At 45.9% G+C, this 22,015-nt stretch overlaps 1 protein-coding gene across 2 annotated transcripts in view; it reads right to left on the reverse strand.

The window, feature by feature from the left end:
• Positions 1 to 22,015, reverse strand: part of Pka-R2 (cAMP-dependent protein kinase type II regulatory subunit) — a 134,415-nt gene that overhangs the window by 43,976 nt on the left and 68,424 nt on the right. The gene's annotated exons all lie outside the window — the stretch shown is intronic.

The raw sequence follows: 22,015 nt of genomic DNA on the forward strand, positions 1-22,015 counted from the left end.
ATATATATTCCATGCCTGGTTTGAAAATACTATAAGCGGATTAACTCGACTATATTGGTTCGTCCATCGATAACGTAAGCACAGGAGTAGTGACTAAACAATAGCAAAAAAAAGTAGCAAGGATAGTAACAAACAGCAAAACAACACAAAAATAGCAGGAACGCTAGAAAAACAATAAGAAAAATAGTTGTAAAGCAGGGATAATATAGCGTCAAGATAATTGCAATGTTTGTGTGCTCCCATTGCTTGTCACATTATTTGGGTTTCGATATACTAAGCCTCTGTAACAGGTGACAACTTTTCCTGACAGCACTGTGGAAGCTACGGAACCGAAGGGCATCGCTGCTACCGTGCCAGAAAAAAAAAAAAAAAAGCAGTACTTGAGTTTATCGATAGTCTCCTCATTAGCCTGGCTGAAATAAATGCCAATTTGTTTATGGCGAGACTCAAACAGCTGCGGGAAGTCGTAGGTGAAATACAGTTATCGTTTACTTTAAGAGAATGCCTTTCTTGTCTTTCCATTTCTTGAACAGCACCTACCCGTTTTGCGAAGTAAAGAGGGCGGCCGTGACGTATAGTGGGTCAGTGCGCGGCCGCATACAGCTCTCCAAGAAGATTATTATACTCGTGTTATGACACCAAAATGGACACTGAAGAATCGAATTATATATATATATTTTTCTAAACGCGTTACCAGAGCGAGCGAACAAAACCGAAATCGGTCGCGAGACGCACTATACTAACAGAGAAACGCGAATGTGCAGAAGCCCCGCCTCTATAGCCTTCTCTCCGCTTTCAAGATGAGTCAATTGATATGTGGGGTTTAACGTCCCGAAACCACCATATGGTTATGAGAGAAGCCGTAGTGGAGGGCTCCGGAAATTTCGACCACCTGGGGTTCTTTAACGTGCACTGTAATCGCGCAGTACACCGGCCTCTATATGATTTCACCTCCATCGAAATGCGAGCACCGGAATCGAACCCTCGACCTTCGGGTCAGCAGCCGAGCGTGCACCCTGTAGCCACTGTTCCACCGAGGCGGACCTTCAAAATAAGTCGTCGCCAAGTACACGCAGAGCTAAAGCTTCCTAGCGGACAAAGCGTACAGCTGTAGACTTCTCTTCATTCCAAGCCAAAAGTAAAAGCGAGCCACAGGCCTCGACTGCCACTGATGACGCAACTTGCGGACCACATTGTACGACGCGACAGAGCCTATAGTGGTTCCGAGTGTACGGGCTTAGAATTGCTGCAGAGATGTGCGCCTCCGTGCCTTGTCGGCGTGGGTGTAGGCAGAGAAGTATTGAAGGCTGACCCTGGTATATAGATAGAGAGGCGCACCTCGGTCGTAATGTAAAGTAGAAACAAAAAACGAAAGGCAGCGAAATAAATAAAAGCTTTCACTGAGAAATTGCGAAGCGGCTATATAGCCCCGGTGTCCGGGCATTCCCCGCGCGCATATATATCTTCCATTTAAAATAAGAAAAGCGCCGTTCCACAGGTGAGTGGTACAGTCACGGCGATCGGGTGTTGGGACGTCGACGCGTCCGGTTGCGCCATCGTTTTCCACTTAAGCCATCATCCCGGCCTTTGTTATGAGCTCCTCATCCCTTTTTCCTTCGTTATTTTTTTTTCTGTGGGTAAATCTTCTAAAGCGAAGTTTTTTTTTTTTTCATCAAGGCTGCCGGAGTCAAGACAACCACTATTATCGAGGGTCTGGACCCCAGCAGCAATGATGGATTCTGGTAGCGGTATGCGAGTGTTTACAGACCATTCGTATTAGATAATTAGTAGTAGTAGTAGTTGTTGTAGTAGCAGTAGTAGTAGTAGTAGTATACCAAAAATAACAGTCACGAACTTCATGGACTCGGTTCGTGGATAGTACGTTCCACACCACATCAGCGTTTTGGCCAGGGATCAGTCCAGTTAAGTTTTTTTTTCTTTTGTGTTATCACCTGCACATTTCATTACTTAATTATTACTTGACCTATGAAAACTGAAGCTATGGTGTGTGTGTGTGTGTGTGTGTGTGTGTGTGTGTGTGTGTGTGTGTGTGTGTGTGTGTGTGTGTGTGTGTGTGTGTGTGTGTGTGTGTGTGTGTGTGTGTGTGTGTGTGTGCGTGTGCGTGTGTGTGTGTGGCCATGAAGGTAAAAGAAAAAAAAATCTGCGGATTAACGGCGCACGAGCGTCCTCAATCCAAAATGTGAACATTTCACATACCATTTGCCCAACATTGCCACGTGTGTTAAGTAAACCTTACGAATGAAGAATCGCGGGACAGACGTGCAGCTTTCTCACACTGGACAGCTTTGACGTCTATATACATAGCATAAGCGCAGCATTCAATGACACTTACAAGGTAACAATAAATTAATGACACGTACCATTACAAAAGTCTGCATATGCATTCCGGCCTTTTTTTATTTGATTTTCATTGACTTTCTTTGTCAATAGACATTTCGTTGAGATGCAATTCAACAGCACGCGCAATTTTTGAGAGTGATATTAACGAGACGGCTTATCAAGTTGACGGACAGCGAGAACAAAGCAAGGTGCGAAGATTTAAACCCAGAACGGAGCAGTTACGTCCATTGAGGCCTGCTTTAAGAAAGAAAGAAAGAAAGAAAGAAAGAAAAAAGAAAGAAAGAAAGAAAGAAAGAAAAAAAGAAAGAAAGAAAGAAAGAAAGAAAGAAAGAAAGAAAGAAAGAAAGAAAGAAAGAAAGAAAGAAAGAAAGAAAGAAAGAAAGAAAGAAAGAAAGAAAGAAAGAAAGAAAGAAACGCAGTCATGATGGAAGCGCTGTCAGAACAGCTGGACTGCCGACGTTAATTTTCCGAACACAATAGACGGGGCAGTCGGTTCACGGGAGGAACAGCGGGGAGGCGCGAGTTGAAATGACTTTCTAATAACGCGAACGGCGGACGATGAGCGCTGTTTTTCGCTGCCGTATTTACTCGAATGTAACGTGAGTTGTCTCTCCCAGATTTTAGGTATACGTAAAGTCGACCTTCGTGTTAAACTATAATACCGACATTCTAATATTTTTTTTTTTTTGCTTTCTCTCTAGACGTGATGAAAAGTCTCGACTCGAGTTAAATCGTGCTCGCGTTACAATCGAGCTAATGCGATACTTTATCGCGAACGCTGTCCTAAGAATTCGAAACGAAGGTGCAGATGTTCGTGATCTCGTTGCAAGTTTCAAAGAAGGGAAAAAAAAAGCTCTCCCTGTTGTTACAATACGACTAAAGAGACATCAAATACCCCATTTAAAAACAAACTCCGGAGGTCAGACTGGTAAATGCATTGTGTTTAATTGTTGTAGTCGATTTGCTGAACAGAAGGTTCGTTGTTATCGGAGAAAAAAAAATGATTGCCGAGGTTCGCTTCTTATAATTTTTTTTTTGTATTTCTCACTTTGGTGCAGAAAAATGGGAGCAGACACAGACTTCGTCCAAACAATGCTGCGTTGCCTGCACACGACATTTTGAGGTTTGAGGTTTGTTTGAAATTTTATTTTCTGTACATACAACAGAAAAAGGAAAATAAACGCAGAAGGCCATACAATATAGCCTGACGGAGGTTTTTGCTCCGAAACAGAGTCTGGTACACAGAAAACATGTCTATCCAACTTAGACGCAAATAAAGAAACAACTTTTCACACAAAGGCTTACAATTCGCAAATTGTAATCGGGAGAATAAACGCCACAAATGTGAAAAAAAAGCAACAGAACAGTATGCGGTAATAAAATACCATTTTAGAAAAATCATTACCGCAATACGTAGAATAGGTGAGGTCAAGAACGCATCTGCAGACATAGACATTTGTAAAGCAAACAAACAAAAAACAAAAAAGCGGGGAGGATTGAAACTGTACTCTACATAATTTGGACACATAAAGTAATAACTCATCCAAATATCTGTATTAAACGCATTCAACGCAATTATGAAGCAGAATTTGAAGGGTGACAACAAAATACATTTTAATTGATAGATATGTGGGGTTTGGCGTACCAAAACCACCATATGATTATGAGAGACGCCGTAGTGGAGGGCTCCGGAAATTTCGACCACCTGGGGTTCTTTAACGAGCACCCAAATCTGAGCACACGGGCCTACAACATTTCCGCCTCCATCGGAAATGCAGCCGCCACAGCCGGGATTTGATCCCGCGACCTTCGGGTCAGCAGCCGAGTACCTTAGCCACTAGACCACCGCGGCGGGGCCAAAATACATTTTAAATGAGGCCTATAGTATACAGTTGCGTGCACGCCATATGTTACAAACAGAAGGCCACAAAATCACCGTTGAAATTCTCGCGCGACGCGGACTTGAGCAAGCGGCTGTAACAGCGATGTCACACACAACGCGTAAGACAAGACTGGACTATGACCGACTGTGCGCGCGTGTGCTGCTTAATGTGCTCTGTTTATCTCTCTCTCCTATCCATCTTTCATCTCCCCCATCCCCCTCCTATGCGCAGGGTAGCAAACCGGCTGCCTATAGACTGGTTAACCTCCCTGCCGTTCTTTTCCTCTCATTTTCCTTCTTTCCCCTTCCCCGGAAAACAAGATAAATAAAACAAAGAATCAAAAAATGAAAAAGGAAGAACTTCCGAATCCATGGTCGAGCAGTCTGGAGTGCCAGGAGTGCAAATGCACCCAAGCGCACAACACAAGCCTAGCTACAGCCACGAAAAAAGCGCTGGGTATACTGCGGTATACCGTAGCCAGAAATTCTCAAAACAACGGAGTTGAGCTAGCTGGTAAATAAATGTACGATCATTCTAAATAGACCGGACGTGCAAAACACAAGAAAGAGGACAAGACACCACAAACGCCAAAATACCCGGTCTTCTTGGTGCCTTCACTTTTTTGTGCCCAAGTTCGCGCGCCTAGTTTGTCCGGAAATTCTCGACTTTCGGGGGGGGGGGGGGGGGTAACAGAGTAATCTTTTTTTTTAAGAGGCGCAGGAGAAATGTCACCTGCCGCACTGGTCTATAGTGCCTAAGGCACTCGGCTGCTACGCAGCAGGCCGCGGGTTCGAATTTCGGCCGCAGCAACTGCGTTTTCAACGGAGGCGAAAATACTTGAGGCCCGCGTGCTTAGATTTAGGTCCACGTTAAAGAACCGCAGGTGGCCGAAATTTCCGGAGCCTACGGCATCCTTCACGATCGCATGACGGTTTTGGGACGCTAAACCCCAAAAATCCTTCCAGGATAAGTGTCCAAAAACCATTACCTTCGCTCTTCTGCCTACACCAGTGCGTTAACCGAAGCTGCACTGCACTGCATACAGACAGACACACAAGCAAAGCGCACGAACAGCGCGCTGCTGCAACGTGGGTATCACAAAATCACTTGCAACGCTAGCTGTCCAAAATCACGAATTACAGCGAAATATGGCACTTCCTTCGGCGTGCCCAGTCAAATTTCAGCACTGGCGCAGAAAATGGCCGCAAACCTTAACTATATATAAAAAATATATGCAAAAAATGCAGGCCCCATATTTCGCGGTACCACGCTCAGATATCGACCGATTTAATCTGCGTACACACCGATCCCCGAGGCCACGCCTCAGTTCGTACGTTTTTCGCAGTTGGCGCACAGGGCGGCGCTGCGATGTAAACTGCGGTAAATAGAGTTACCGTGTATCTTGCTCTTGGGAAACACAAGGATCATACCACAGCAACTGTATACTGTCGTGAGCAATACGATTTAAAACGACTTCCTCTTTATTCAACGATTACTTGAAACGTACGGATATGAATGTGACGGCTGAACTTAGAAATACCTCTTCACTCGAGCACCCAGTGTCGCGAACACTTGTAGCCGCGTTCAGTCGCCATAATCTTTCAAATGCAGTTTCTGTGTTCCCGCGGTCACACTGCTCACGACTGTACGTGTCTTCTATGTAAATTTTACGGTAACCTTAAAGAGTTCTATTCATACGAGACGCACAAGGGCACTGACAATGCATGCACGGAAGGCTGCTGCGGATTCTTGATGAAATCATGACGTGGAATGACGATTTACATTCGCCGGAAGTTATATGCTTGCTTTTGCACCAGGAAAAAAAAAAACGAGCGAGTAGATACGGCAGCAACTGCATGAACACCTCGTTGCTGTGTATACCTGGAAAACCCCGCGCGCGTCTGCAGTGCCGTATACGAACCCAACATAGCAGCATTGCACGCTCTAACGCTCAAAGGTATTCAAGCGGGAAAGTCAACCGCACTGCGCATGGGCGTCGTCTATAGGAATGCCCACGTCAAGGCAAATGCCGGAAATTTTGGCGGCGCTGATGCAGTGCACGTGGCACCCCGCTAACCGAAAGCGCATACATAATCAATTAACTCTTTCAGACGCTGGAAATCGGTACCGTGCTATAGTGTATGCCAAACTATTCTGTACCATGCAGTATCAAGTCTGTCGCTACGTGTCCCTCAGTTGTTTTCGCCCGTTTTTAACGATAATTAACCACCAGTTAGCTCGAATTACCGCCCTTGTCAGGCAAGAAGCTCGTCTTTTTGTCTACTTTGCACGAAACCAAAGGTATACACCGCGTCTGACACATATGCCCCACTACCACATTTTCCCGAAGAACACCGCTAGGGGCGAGTTACGGCGCATTGATCGCTTAGGTGCCGGGTTGGGTAGCACGCACGTTAGCACAATAGTATAGTATTTGTATTTGTATAGTACTTACGGTCCGATCACACGGCAATTTCGTGGTGCTATACCCGTTGTGACTAAATTCAACTTGCGTGAACTTTTCAGCTAATCGCAGAACACACTAATATGGACAAGCCCGCCATGAAGTTCAGCGCAAGTTAGGCGCTCGTACCAGGTCCCTATGCTTGCATCAGGCCCGCGTCATCACGTGAAGTGGTAGTGACGTCACGATGATGTCATATTCGATTTTATCCTCGAATCATCTTTTTTTTACATCATTAGTGCTGACGCCACCAACGGTAACATTTCGCGTTTGACGGCTCATCTAAAGTTTTCGCCTTGACACATTACAAGCCTGCATGCTCTCATTCGCTCAGCCTAGCGCTATACATATTCCTCCGATGCTTTTTGTAGGACGTTATGCGAACGGCCGAAACGTCTCTTTCGCACTTTCTTTCGAGCTTCGTTGATGACCTTGCAATCGCTATAGAGCACCCATTCGATTTGTGCTAATGTCGAGATCGCTGCTCACTCCTTCCATATCAGTCCACCCTCCCACCTTCTCGATGCATATGGTATATAAGAAGTTCGGCACGACGCCAAGATGAACCAAGACCCGCAGCCCTATCGACGCGTGCGCACACAAACAAAGGCATTTGCACGGCTCCGTCGTCCGGCCGTTGCGAAAATACGTGGCACGCAGCGCGACGAGCTGGTAAGAGCATCAACGTCACTCCTTACAAATTGCCCAAGTCGATGCATTTCCGCTTCGCACGCCGTGGACGAATGAGCCGCGGCTTGGTGTTTTACGAGCCGAAACATGCACGTGGAGGCGTCCAAAAATTTCGACCTTCTGGCGTTCTTCGACAAGTGCCAAAACTGCGGGCACAGGCCTCGAACAGTTCGCCTCCCTATAAAGCTGACCACCGCGATCGGGGTCGAACCCGCGAGTGGTGACCCGCGGTTGGGTCAACAGCTATATACTGGGTCACACGACTCTCTTGAGAGAGTCCCGATACCCAGAAGAGAGTTAACGCGTTACTCTGTAGACTATTTCGCCTAACCCATACGGGCGCCGCCATCTTGGGCTACTAAATTGACGTTTTCAAGTTTTTTTTAATATATTGAAATGTAAATTAATAAGGCCACGAAGCATCGTATATGCAACAACTGAAATGCTTTCATGGGTATGCATGCGTCTAACGTAACAATCGCAAAGGTTAACGGCCCAATAGGCGGCGCTGAAACTCTCCCGTAAAATGGTCTATACGCGGCAAGACGGGAGCAACAGAGAGGAATCACACGTACTATATTTTTTTCCCCATTTTTCTTGATATGTATTATGCCTTAAGGGCAAGCCTTGTCGCATTGAAGAAGAGAGAAAGAACACGCATGCTCGTGCAGGCTTTAGTCTATAGCTACACTTGTCATTTGCATTTGTAGTCTATATAGACAATAACAGACGGACTGTAGAGAATAGCGCAGAGTGCAGGCTATACCAGATCACTTTGTACATATATGTAGCGCGTGCGCTCCGTACTCAAGCAGCACACATACACAGCACTGATTAACAACTGACTTAATTGTCACGAGACATTAAAAAAGAGAGAAAAGACATGAAAGAAAAAGAAAACAAAAAGGAAACGAAGAACATGCATAACGTCACACAATGAAAAAAACGATTGACTGATATGTGGGGTTTAACGTCCCAAAACAACCATATGATTATGAGAGACGCCGTAGTGGAGGGCTCCGGTAATTTCGACCACCTAAGGTACTTTAACGTGCACCCAAATCTGAGCCCACGGGCCAACAGCATTTTCGCCTATATCGAAAATGCAGCCGCCGAGGCCGGAATTCAATCCCGCGACCATACAGTGGCTAAGGTACTCGGTCAGCAGCCGAGTACTTTGCCCACTAGACCACCACGGCGGGGCCAGAGTGAAATAAAAGAAAAAGAAAAAAAAACATATGACATCCTTTTTTTGCCCTTTTTATATCGTTTTTCGTTTCTCTCTCCTTTCATGTCTCGATACAATAAATTTAGTAGTTAGCGCTGCGTAGCTGTGCTTCTTCTAACTTCCTGTCCCGTCTATAGGCGAGCTGTTTCACGTTCAGCATTCCCCGCCAACCGGCCCGCCAACATGTGCTCCGCATGTGATGCGTCTCAACATCGCACAGCTGCACGTCAGACTACACGAGAGGCAATTACACCTTCGACCACCTGTTCGTTCCCAACGCGTCCACCGGCACAGGATCGTTTCATTTCGCTACCGCTGGGACTGCGGCCAGTGGCAGCCGAACCCGCGACAACGCTAAGGGTAAGAATCCTACCGACTTACACGAAGGTCAGTCCTTCGAAGGAATGGAATGCAGCCCAGCGTCAAAAACACAGTGCCATAACTTCGAAGTCGGTGGAGCGTGCATCCTCGTGCATTGAACTATCCCTTGTTTATTGCTTTCATTGATTAAAATGACATTTTAAAAAGGCAGTAAATCATCCACATTAATAAATGCCAAAGCGTAAGAGACAATACAGACACGAGGACTGGTATAGTTTCCAATGCTGTCTGAACTTTCTTAGCCTCGCTGGTTCCGAACTTCAGGCTTCGTAAGTTAGCGAATCCCAAAGTGAAGGTCGATATTCCATGCCTTATATTCCTATTCTGCGAAAAATGAAGAAATAGCTAGAGTCACTGCATTACTGTGACTCCACAGGTATTAAAAGGGTTATTTAATTAATTGTATATGCATTTACATGCGTGCTTACTTTTTACATACGGGAGACACCGGGGCTTGCATTGAATATATGATCACAATATGCTAATTCTCAGGCTCTCCAAGAACAATTGTGTCCACTCTCAGCAATTCAATTTTTTTTTATTCTGATTACTATCCGACACATTTAACGACAATTCTATGAGGACCATTGAAGGAAATAAACAAGGCTTCACTCCCGCCACCTGTCTCCTCGCTGTTTCCTTTCGTTCTCGCATTTTTTTTTTCGCGTACGCAGTTTCTTCTTGAATACACAGTAAGAGTGTCTTTCTCATTCGGCGACGTATACATGAATCAACATACGCTGACAATTCCGATAATTGTTTCCTATTTAACGTTCTCTTAAAGACAGTAATCACAATGCGTTTAGAACGGAGCGTTAATGACGCGCACCATGTATACCGCCGAGCCACCCGGTATGATGAGGAGTTCGTTGGTCTCTTTCGCAGTTCTCGGTGTGAATACACGTATAATGACGACGAGCGCGCTCCTGTCTTTTGCTCGTGTCAGCGACAGCTGGCGTGTGTGTACGACGCGGCTGCATATCGCGAAAAGTGCACAATGACGACGATTTATGTGGTGCTGCAGCTGGTGGCGATGAGGACGAAAGATGATTCGAAAGTTACCGCACGCTCTTATACGTGACCACGTGCAGAACGTATAAAGTTCTCCTTCAGTGTGTGTGCCATAGGACGACGAAAAATTGTGGAACTCACTCAGACTCCCTCAAGACATGTCTTCTGTTCTGGACTCAATCGGACTCGCACTCACTAAAATACTGCTGAGCCGGATTGACTCGGACTTGCACTCACAAACATTTTCTTCAACTGGACTCACTCAGACTCACCAAAATATCACTCACCCGGACTCAGACTCAAGATCAGATCCGAGTCTGAGTGGGTTTGACTGAGTCGACCAATGTGTGAGTTCGCCGACATATATAATGCGTGTGTGCGTGCGTGTGTGTGTGTGCGTGCGTGCGTGCGTTTTGAGTTCACTTTCATCCTTTGTTTTCACACTGCATTAATAACGCTATATACCGGAGAGCTTCGTAATAATACGCTATAGAGGAAAATCTGGCGCTATTGAGTACATGGCAGCAGCAACGCATGGCGTTTCGGCCAGCATATGGTACACGGATTTGCGTAAACGCGACATGCATGGGTTTGCACAACCAAGAGAAAAATACTGCCGACGCCCATGGTAGCACAAATTATTCCCATGGTGGCCAAACAATCGCGGCACCACAGTTCCCTCGATAGTAAATTTTGTATTGTACTACGCGTTATATCAACCACAGAGTTCCTACAAGTAAACACTAGAGGGAACGCATGCTCAAGTGTCTACGGGAGCTGCAACGCACGGCGCTTCAGCCAGCATGGGAATGATGAGTATTACGCGGATTTGTCCAATCTTCGTTCTTCGGGCTCCGTTTGTCTTCGCACGGTTCGGAGCTGCTTTGTCACGAAACGGAAATCGGCAAGAGTTCTGCATTTGCATTCCTCCACCGTAGCCTTTTAGGCTCACCAATTCAAACCGGGTCGCGAAGTTCGCAACGGTTCATTCTTTCATTCCAAAGAAAAGCAAAACAAGCCAGTAAACAAAGCCGCCACAAGTGCGTTGGAAGCCCGCAAGCACGAAGACTGTGGTGGTAGAAACATTTATTGCCACTGTGTAGCGTGGGGGCCGAGCCCCCTCATGGCACGTGGGTGCACCCTCGCAGTGAGGAGGCACCCTTACAAAGCAAAGGAAAGCCCTTGAAGTGCGATCCTCTTCATGGCGCACGAGAAGACTGTGGGCAAATCCGTGTGCTAGCGCCATCATTCTAATGGTCGCCAAACGATCGCAGCGCCAGAGTCACCGCTGGTTAATAATTTTAGGAAACTGTATGATACAGTGTAAGCGAGTGAGTATAAACAATCTCATCGTAGGGTGTCAGTTATATACACGCCAAGCACACTTAAAGGTGTAAACTGGTTTAGACTCTACCAACAAGCTCAACGTGCAACTTCGCTTAAACTGCATTGTGCAACGCTCCCTTGTCCCTTTCTCTCTTTCTAATCAGATAAAACGCCAGGCGTTCGCAGCCAGCGGGTGCATAGCGATACTCGCTTGCGATAGCTCGCCTCACCGAAGGCGAATTCCCGCGCATGCCAACGCTGGAATCGCGCACATCCGCCTCGGGGGCGTTTTATAATACGATACGCGCGATGCGGGCTACGGGGCCGACACCGCATGCGAGCGGAGGAGAGGGCGCCGCTGTTGCAGACCTTGGCGTCGGTGGCTGCACGCACTCGCAGGTATACACAACGAGATTGGGGGTGAGCAACGACGGCGTTTGCGAGTTTCGCGCTGCAGTTCCGTCGGCGCCGTTTCCTCGCCGGGCTCGCGCATCTCCCGAGACGTGGTTCGCATTACAAACGATTCACTTTGCCGTCGGCTGGATTCTTTTTTTTATTTCGTACAAAGGAAGCAGATGCGCCGCCACGGCGGCGCCTTCTGGCAGGATGTGCGTGCGGACTCGGAGAAATGGGATACGGATTTCTCATTGAAGAAGGCGGACACACACACATGGCGAATATCAACTTTCTCTGCTAACGCGCGAGGGGTAAGCCGAAGTTGGGTGCATGGCAGACGAGCTTAAGACGTTTGGGGAGTTAACGTAGCCGCGGCAAGAACCATGACCGGGTTGAACGGCGGAACACAACTGATTGATTGATTGATTTGTGGGGTTTAACGTCCCAAAACCATCATTTGATTATGAGAGACGCCGTAGTGGAGGGCTCCGAAAATTTTGACCACCTGGGGTTCTTTAACTTGCACCCAAATCTGAGCACACGGGCCTACAACATTTCCGATCGGAGGAACACAACTGAGGTCATGCAATGGATGCAGTCAGGATCATAACGATGACGATGATGACTCCGTTTCACACGTCAGGCACAACAATGCAGAGGCTAGGGAAGCTTCTTGGACTAAATTCGTTCGCGCCAAGATATTGTTCAAGATTTTACCCCAAATATCATTCATTTTTTTTTCTTTACAGCCTGATTTCTACATAAGCGTATTTGGTGTTTTAGAAGCAAACGCTATGAAGGGCCACAAATATCACTTATCGCGTAATTTAGCGCATAATTCTGATCAGTTTCTGGTTATTTTATTTGCTGCCAACCACGATGCCTCATTAGAGAGCTCCAGATGGACTCGCACGAGCATTTACAACCTTGGAAAGCGCGCCGACCACGAAACGAGCGGAGCTGCGCATTTTGCTTACTGAAGAAACACTTGCATAGGTTCAACAGCGTTCCACCTCACGTATCAAGCGCCGTATAAGAATCAAGAAAGTGGTAGGCAGTTCTAAAGATTATCAACTAAGATTCACGCAATTACAACGCGACACTCGTTCCTAATCGATCACGGCCTTCGAATCCTGTTTTCTTCAATAGGCGACTATACTGCTCCGTTATATTGGCGGTTACGCCTTTCAGATTGCTACCCACTTTCTGTAACGGGGCCGTGACGTTTCCACAACAACAGGTAACCGATTCAACTATCATGTTTACTCGTATACAGCCAGCACACGTTAATGCGTTCGATTGCCCGTGTTCTTTCAGAGTGACGACGACGAACTTCATGCCGCGCAGAGCATGAGGACATTTGGCAAGATTGCGATCCAATGCAAGCAAGGCTACTGCAGTTAAGGGACAACCAAGGAGCGACCGTATCTAACCCCATATAAACACCTGCGACGTCATTTCCGTGACGGAAATGACGACGTCGGCAGAAATAAACATGACATCGGCGGAGATGACTTTCTAGGAATAATGAATATCGGAATGTGGTCCACTCGTCGGATCAATTTGTCCTTTCTTCTTCTTGTTACCGAGGGTCTTCAACTAAGGCATTTCTCAGGTGCAAGTACCAAAGCAAAAACTTCCTGTTAATGTGGACGTTGTAATGTAAAGACCTAATTGTAATGTAAATGTGAAGAAAAAAAAGTGGGTGAAAAGATAACTTGCCGGGGGCAGGAAGGTCGCAGAAACAACACACACACACACACAGACACACACACACATATTATATATATATATATATATATATATATATATATATATATATATATATATATATATATATATATATATATCGCAGTTTCATCTAAAACACGAGCTGCTGTCAAACGAAAAACATTATTACACACTACGCGACACGGAAATTCCGCAAAGCGCGATCTTGGCGAGAGAGAATTACAAATAGCGCCAGGAACCACGTCCAAGTTAGAGAGGACACGGTAGCATAAACAGCGGTATGCGCGGTCAAGCGGATACCATTAATAACGACGCGGCACCGTGCAGAAATTACGCGTCTCATTCTTCCTCGAACCAACAACAACAACAACAACAACCGAACCGACTGACGCAGTTAACGTAACACAATGCATGTTCGTGTTTTTGTTTTGTTTTTCTTGAATTTATATTCAATTTATATTCTTGGACACAAACTTAAAAACAGGTATACGTACCGATTTTTCAAATGACACAGAGATACGTAACGTTCTTTTTTTGTATTTTGTCCAACTCATTGTGGCTAACAGCACGAATACAGCAGACATAAAATGTAGGTGGACGTGCCTGAGTCTCGGCGTTCTTCGCCGCAATGAATCTGCACCGACTCACCCAACTTTCTCAATGCGCAAGCCTGACTGCCGATTTGTAAGAGGTGATATTTATATCTGCCACAACAGCGAATCACCCACCAAGGTAGTCTATAGCGGTTATGGTACTCGGTTTCTGACCTGATGGTCGCGAGATTGAGTCCTGGCAGAGGCGGCTACGTTATCTATGGAGGTGAAAATGCCGGAGGTCCATATATACTTAGACTTAGGTGCACGGCAAAGAAATTTTGGTGGTCGAAATTTCCGGAGTCCTCTACTACGGCTTCTCATAGTCATATCGTGGCTTTGGAACAAACCCCAACAAGTATTATTATTATTATTATTATTATTATTATTATTATTATTATTATTATTATTATTATTATTATTATTATTATTACTGCTTATGGTGTTGTTTCGTTATAACTTGATTCAACCGTACTTCCATTTGCGCCGTCTACTAAGGCATCCGTAACGTTTCAATGGTATTTTGACCTAACCGTACACAATATTCACATATATACACGTGCTACGACAGGTAGATTGTCCCCGGACATGTTATTAAGACATGTCGATTGGTATAATTAAAAATCAATTTCGTAAGTCCCCCTACTCCCACTACTCTATGTACACGGACTGTTGGTCAGCGTTCGTCTTCTTGAATAATGTAATCGCGAATATCAGCTAATGCTGCTTGCTCCTAATCCCAGCCTCCATATTTATCATTTTTTTTAATCTTAACGATACGCGCCATAACTGAAGGTAACATAAAACTAACCGCAAGAAACTGTTACATGGCATATATTCCTGAGCACCGAAATAATACGGTGAACTTCAACAAGCTGATGTAGTCTCACACTAAAACACCACGCACGCAAAACGAGACAAGCAGAAGTAGGAATGTGTCGAGTTTTCTTGTTTTATGCTTTTTTTTATTATGTTATGCTTACCTGTTAACTGTGCTACTAATTCTTGTTATATGTAATCATGCAACAAGGGTTCCGCTATAGTCTCATAGTTCGGGACCTACGTCTTTACATTTATGTTCTGCAACATCTAAGGATTCACTGATTTGATTGATTGATTGATTGATTCATACAGCACACTCAGAGTTTTCCACGACAGCGCTGCAGAGTTACAGTCCTCGGCTGCTGGCGCGTTGGTCGCGGGTTCGATTCCATCCGCGGCGCCCCCATTCCGATGGAGGCGAACTTTAGAGGCCCACGTACTGTGCGATGTCAGTGCGCGTTAAAGAAGACCGTAGAGTCGAAATTTCCGTAGCCCTCCACTACGGTGTCCATCATGATCATATCCTGGTTTTGTCGCATAAACACCTAGGTTTTAATTTCAACGTCCACAGTCAATCCTTATGCTGCTCACCAGCGTAGTGATAAGCGGTAAAATATCCACACCCTACCAACCACTTCACCCCATCCCCCCCCCCCCCCATCCCCCGTATGGTACTACCCAAGGTCGTGCCCCGGCGCTGGACTAGAAACGCGCGTTCTGTCTTACGGCCTTCGCAATTGAGTTCAGCGAGCGTTTGCTCCGCGGTTAGAGCCACTACTCAACACAAGGGGCGCAGCGACCCTGTAATAGTTACTTTAGCCATAGTTAACAGCATTTGCGCCTACTGCTTGGGGTCTGAAGATCTTTGTTTGTTCTTTTTCTCCGTTGCGCGTCTACTTTAGCATGGCCTGCAGTCACGAACGCAACGGCGAGCAATGGCAGGGTTGCAGCGACAACATCGTGCCGCGGCGGGAGGTGAAAACATACGCACTGCGAAAGCCGTAAGACGAAACCAACGCCTCCAAAAAAATTATTCCTGAAATGTGAGCCGCGAACGCGCTGCCCAACCAGCGCCACCTAGAAAAAATAGAATTTTTTTTCTAGGTGGCGTTGGCGCAACCCTCTGATTTTACCCTCCTCCTTCGGTACGAAGGCGAGCGTCTCTAACGGCCGCCTCCTGAGAACACAGCAATGTTCTCACAGTTGCCTCCGAGCAGCCGTCATGTCACGTGACAGAGCGGTACGGTACTGTCACGTGACTGAGCGGTACGGAGGCGAGCGGTCTCACGCGGCGGCCGGTCGCAACACAAGGCAGGAGGCATGGCCTCCGAGATTGCGTGCTGGAAGGAGGCTCCCAATTGAAAAGAGAGCGACGTTCCAGACATGGATTTCTTTGACGGAACGTTGACGGAACGCTCATGTGCCTTTCCAGTCCAGCCATGGTGGTGCAATAGTTAGCACCAATTCATGACAAAAAAAAAAAAGCACGACAGAAGACATCAAAATAACGCAATCCAAGGTTGGTAGTTGAAGTTTCCTGTTATCTTGATGGGTCCGTGTTTACACGCTTACCTTATATTGTCACCCAAACTACTCCGCTAAGCCATCGTCGGCAAACGCCGACTGGGCTCAGAGCAAGACCAACCGGACCAAGGTCGAGCATCGTTACCTATCCCATATCCTCGGCGTACACAAAGCTACTGGAATGTGTGCTACTTCTAATGCTTTCTAATTTCCATCGAAGGCGAGTTTCGATTCTTGCTCATGCATGAACAGGCACCTGGAACATTGTTTCCCCTATGGTCTAATGTACCTTTCCAATGCCAAGTCCTAAATTCAGAACTGTGATGCAAATGGGACGGTGTTCCTTTCTTCGGAGGGTCACACCTCAATGCTGTTTTTGTCTTGAAAGCTTATGAAAGTTTCTTGTCGGGTAGATCTTTTAACGACAGCGCTGTGGCAGTCGGCTTATATTGGAGCCACGGCGCAACACAAAGGAGATGGGACAGTTAATTAGAAAGCACGAGTATTCTATATAGAAGGCAACTGCTGATTTTGCCAAGCTAGAACCCAGTTTCGAACGTGAATTCCTGCGCACTCAAATGAAAAAAAAAAGAGATACAGAAAACCAAAAAAGTACGCGGCCTGCACTACACAGTGGCGCAAGGCTGCACCACCAGCGGAGCTATAGCGTTCCACCAGGCCAAGTTTTGCTAATGCAGGGCTTTTGCTAGATAAAAGTTTTTGTTACTAGTTACTATGGCTAGACTTGGCTAGACATGTCACGTGAATACCTGTTACGTGATGCGAGTTCAGTCCCGTAACTACAGCTGTTCCGTGGTTTTCGGCGGGAAAATCCCACGCGACTAACTGTTACGCGATGTTGCGTGATTTTGGCCACGTAACGAGATGTCGCGCTATGTTACGCGATTCTTAGTTACGGAATTTCAGAAGACGGCAGACGCTCCCATAAAAGTAGCCAGTAAAACTGTACACGACGTTGTTGTTGGCGGATTTCAGCCGAGGTTACCCGAAATACTCGCGCGTAACACAAGGACTAAGACAAGCACATCCTTGTGTATACGTTACACGTTCGTATGTCAAGTAATCATGAATCACCGACTCGCTTAATCAGCCATTTTTTGACAGGTCTAGCCGAGCATACAGTTTCTTAAATATACACTAGAGGGAACTGAAGGGGGGGGGGGGGGGGGGCTACAACGCACGGCGTTTCAGCCAGCAAGAATATGATGGCCAGTACACAATTTTGTTTATTCCTCGTTCTTGCGGCTCCGTTTGACATCGCATGGCTTGGAGCTGCTTTTCCACGAAACAAGAGTCGGCAAAAACGTTCAGCAGTTGCAGTTCACTACCTTAGCCTTTTAGGCTCGCCATTTCAAATCGGCTCACAAAGTTCTCAGTAGTTCGTTTCTTTTACTCGAAACAAAGCCAAAACACAGCAATAAACGAGGCCACAAGTGCGTCCGAGACCTGCGAGCACGAAGACTATCCAAAGCCGTGTACTATACTCCATCATGTCCCATGTCGTTGAACGATTGCAGCACCAGAGTCACTTCTAGTTAATTTTAGGAAAGTCTATGTAGTCAAGGGCCGATATGGAAGTACCAGGGTGCACTGTGACGCTGCGGAGGTATTTGCTCTCTCAGACTTCACGGTGTGCCATTTTCCTTCGTTAGCTGTATCTTTGGCAATAACAGCTTTAGATTGCTTTCAATCTTCTATTGGTATTTTATTCACCTTCGATACGGCATCGAAGCTCCAAAAGCTCGCTTCCTTTCGAATATGCCACAAGGTACGACCATAGAAGGTTTTTATTCGCTAGAATCGTATTCCTCTCTCCGACTTTTATTTCACCAGTCCCGTATTCAACGTATTTATTCACATTCGTTTTGCTGTCACGTCCTATCTCGTGAAGTTACGGTAAAGCGTTCGGAAGGCCAAAAGGTCTTCGGGTTGATTGCTGTAAAATCACGACGGACATAAACAAAAAAAATCTGCTTTGCAGATTATTTGATCGTAGAACTGCGATGAGGATAATAGGGACAAGCTATATTACTCGCCGTTCGGCCACAGCATTTCAAGTCGAAATGTCACTATGACAACGACAGTTACGATAAAAAAAGAACGCCACGAAAACTGGTTAGAATCCTGCGATTTTGAAAAACCACTACAATAACAACACTGTATTCATCACCCCTTCGGTAATAAAGCGTAATCGCGCGCAATACATGAACAAACGAGGCGACATGTCAGGAAATAAAAGATGACAAAAAGATGTAACAAAACATTACAAAAAAAAACTCGGAGCCATATTTTTCGCTACCTCTTAGGATCATATCTAAGGTATGTAAAGCACTCCAGCACGAAGTGTTTACGTAGAGACCGCATTTTTTCAACTTTTTGCAGATCGCTCAGATTACCTCGTCTGAGAACCCGGATGGTTTCGTTGGAGCGCCCAAATATTCGGCGCTGCCTTTCGTCTGAAGGTCATTTAGCGGTCGCCGGTAATAGTTGCTGTGAAGGGATTTCGTATACTTAACATAAACGACATAGACATTGCCGGGCACTAACATTTCCTTTAGGTACATAAGCAAAGAACATAAATAATAGCGCGTCGCCCGTATCATGTACACCTAAAACGACCCATTAGCTCAGTTCGAAGAAGTGAGCTCCCCGCACTCAGAATATTTGCAAATGAATCAGTACTCGATACCAAAGATTTTTATTTGTCCACTTATTTTTACGAGCTTCTTCACGACGCCTCCGCTCTTTTGCATGTTATCTTAAACAGCGCGCTTTTTTTTTACGAGGTTCGAGAACTGCTTTGCAGTTATCCTTGGAAGCCGCGTCGTCCCCTTTGGTGGCTATAGCTGCGTTTCATAACCGATCAGAATCTCCATGAAGAGGCGGCACACACGTATCGTAAATAATCTTATAAAAGGGTCGCTTAACTGCACGACGTCATGGGATTACGGGTGGCCTGATCAAACGAGTAAATTCGCACACCTATGCGTGTGATGCTGATAGGTGATACAAGACACCGCGGAGTAACTGAAAGCATATAGCGTGCAATTAGTGAGCACGTTAACGGAAAACTTAAACCGACAATTACGATTTCGATTATAATGAAGAGCATTGATAATCCCCCCGCCTTTCAGTCACTGACTAGAAGTATAGGCGCTCACAACGTTTCCAAATGCTGCTGAAAATATTGCGGAAACTGGAAATAGAAAAGATATTTCCTTTTTTTTTTCTGTGAAGACTAGGTGGGAGGTGTTCATAAAAATGCGATGAACCGTGTCAACACATCGTTCTTTATTCGTGATTCAGTTTATTGTTCATATTCACAACACGTTCCATATAGTTATATATTTGCACTGTTTCTTATTGTTGCTATATATATATATATATATATATATATATATATATATATATATATATATATATATATATATATATGTATGTATGTATGTATGTATGTATGTATGTATGTATGTATGTATGTATGTATGTATGTATGTATGTATGTGTGTGTGTGTGTGTATGTGTGTGTGTGTGAGTGTGAGTGTGAGTGTGAGTGTGTGTGTGTGTGTGTGTGTGTGTGTGTGTCCTTCTCGCAGATAAAAAATTCGTGAACATCATAGCTAAATTATAAATTTAATAAATTAGCAGGCAGGATCATTTCACGTAATTCAATCGATTGATTGATTGATATCTGGGGTTCAACGTCCCAAAACCACCAAATGATTAGAGAGAGGCCGTAGTGAAGGGCTCCGGAAATTACGACCACCTGGGTGTTCTTTAATGTGCACCACGTAATTCAATCAAGTTATAAAAAGTATCACATGTCCGCCAAGTTCATTCGCGTAGAGATTTATTTGACGAAAACAGCTGCACCACCCGCATTGGTAGATCAGCGGCTACGGTGCTTGGCTGCTGATCCGAAGGTCGCGAGTTCGATTCCGGCCGTGGCGCTGTGGTCGCGTTTAGATGGAGGCGAAACGATGTAGGCCCGAGTACGGCGCGTTGACAGTGCACGTCAAAGAATACCAGATGGTCAAAGTTTCCGGAGCCTTCCACTGGGGCGTCTCTCAAAACCACATCGTGGTTTGGAGACGTCAAACCCCGCACATTATTAATAAAAACAGCTGCGCCTCGATCACGACGGATTGCCAGGCAGAGTGCAAGAAATCTTGGCACCCACGTTTTGTGGTAAATTTAATACGAGAGCTGCAGAGCGAGACACTTGCAACTTTTCGATCACACGATCCACGACAGTACAAAACGTTTCTTCGCGAACACGTGGCGCACGAGGCGGGTGGTGAGCGACGTACATATCGCTGCATTATTGTAGACTATATAGCAGAGAGCTCCGTCGCGGTGGTCTAGTGGCTGAAGTACTCGGCTGCTGACCCGCGGGTCGCGGGTTCAAATCCCGGCTGCGGCGGCTGCATTTCCGGTGGAGGCGGAAATGTTGTAGGCCCGTGTGCTCAGATTTGGGTGCACGTTAAAGAACCCCAGGTGGTCAAAATTTCCGAAGCACTCCACTACGGCGTCTCTCATAACTATATGGTGGTTTTAGGACGTTAAACCCCACATATCAATTAATCAATCAATCAATCAATCAATTAGTCTGCCAAATACTATGATACACCAGGCGCATACACGCGCGATGAGACCTAAAACAGAATATCTCGCAATATCCGAGGCGCATATACATAACGATGAGTCCATCGAGCAGTTCCGCTACTTAGTGCATTTCGCGGCCGGTTCTCCATCAGTACAGCACTGCACATACGCAGTTCGTCTAATTAAGTCTCAAATGAAATCTTCTCACCTGTTGCACGACGGGCAGTGATCTAATTAAAAGTCACCCCCCTCCCTCTCTGCCACTGTTTAGATTTGAAAAGTGGACCCGCGAGAAGGGACATAGGTCTCTATACCTGTACCCATTGATCTGCACAAAGTTTACACCGTCCCATCGGCATTTGTAGCTCAAAGGACAAAGCAGTGTTCTCTTAAGGTAACAACTTCAAGTGCCCCATTTTTGCGTTGGCAGCCCGTCAACAATAATGCAAAATCAGCGTGTGACGCGATCGACGGGTGATGCAAAAATCATCATCCTGTGATGACGTCATCACGAAGACGTCACAGTGAGGTCGCGCGATGGCATCACGTGACATCCCACGTTGTTTTCCAAGTGGACCGATCACGGAGGCCATGTAAAGCAACTGAAGTTCCTCCGATCTTGGAGGCAGTGCGAAACCACAATAGACTCAGAGAGCTTTTAAGCGGTGGCGGGGCAGGATTTATGCATCTGGAAAGTCTACACATGGCCGGCCGGTGATGTAGGCATGCCAAAATAGGTCGAGTGCCAAGACGATGGCTAGCACCATCGAGTCGTCACACATGTGACGTCAATGACACGACGTCGCAAAACTTTATGATATGTATACGTCGTAATGTGGCGTCATCGCTCGGAAAATGTCACCTGGGGGTTTTCGGCGAGACCTCACGAGACCTTGACTCGCACGGTATATCGCGCGAACCTCGCGGAATGGATCGCTAACAAAGCCGCTTAAGGCTCTCGCCTTACATAGCTGGATTA

This window comes from Rhipicephalus microplus, chromosome 9, assembly GCF_043290135.1.
Source record: "Rhipicephalus microplus isolate Deutch F79 chromosome 9, USDA_Rmic, whole genome shotgun sequence".
NCBI lineage: Eukaryota > Metazoa > Arthropoda > Arachnida > Ixodida > Ixodidae > Rhipicephalus > Rhipicephalus microplus.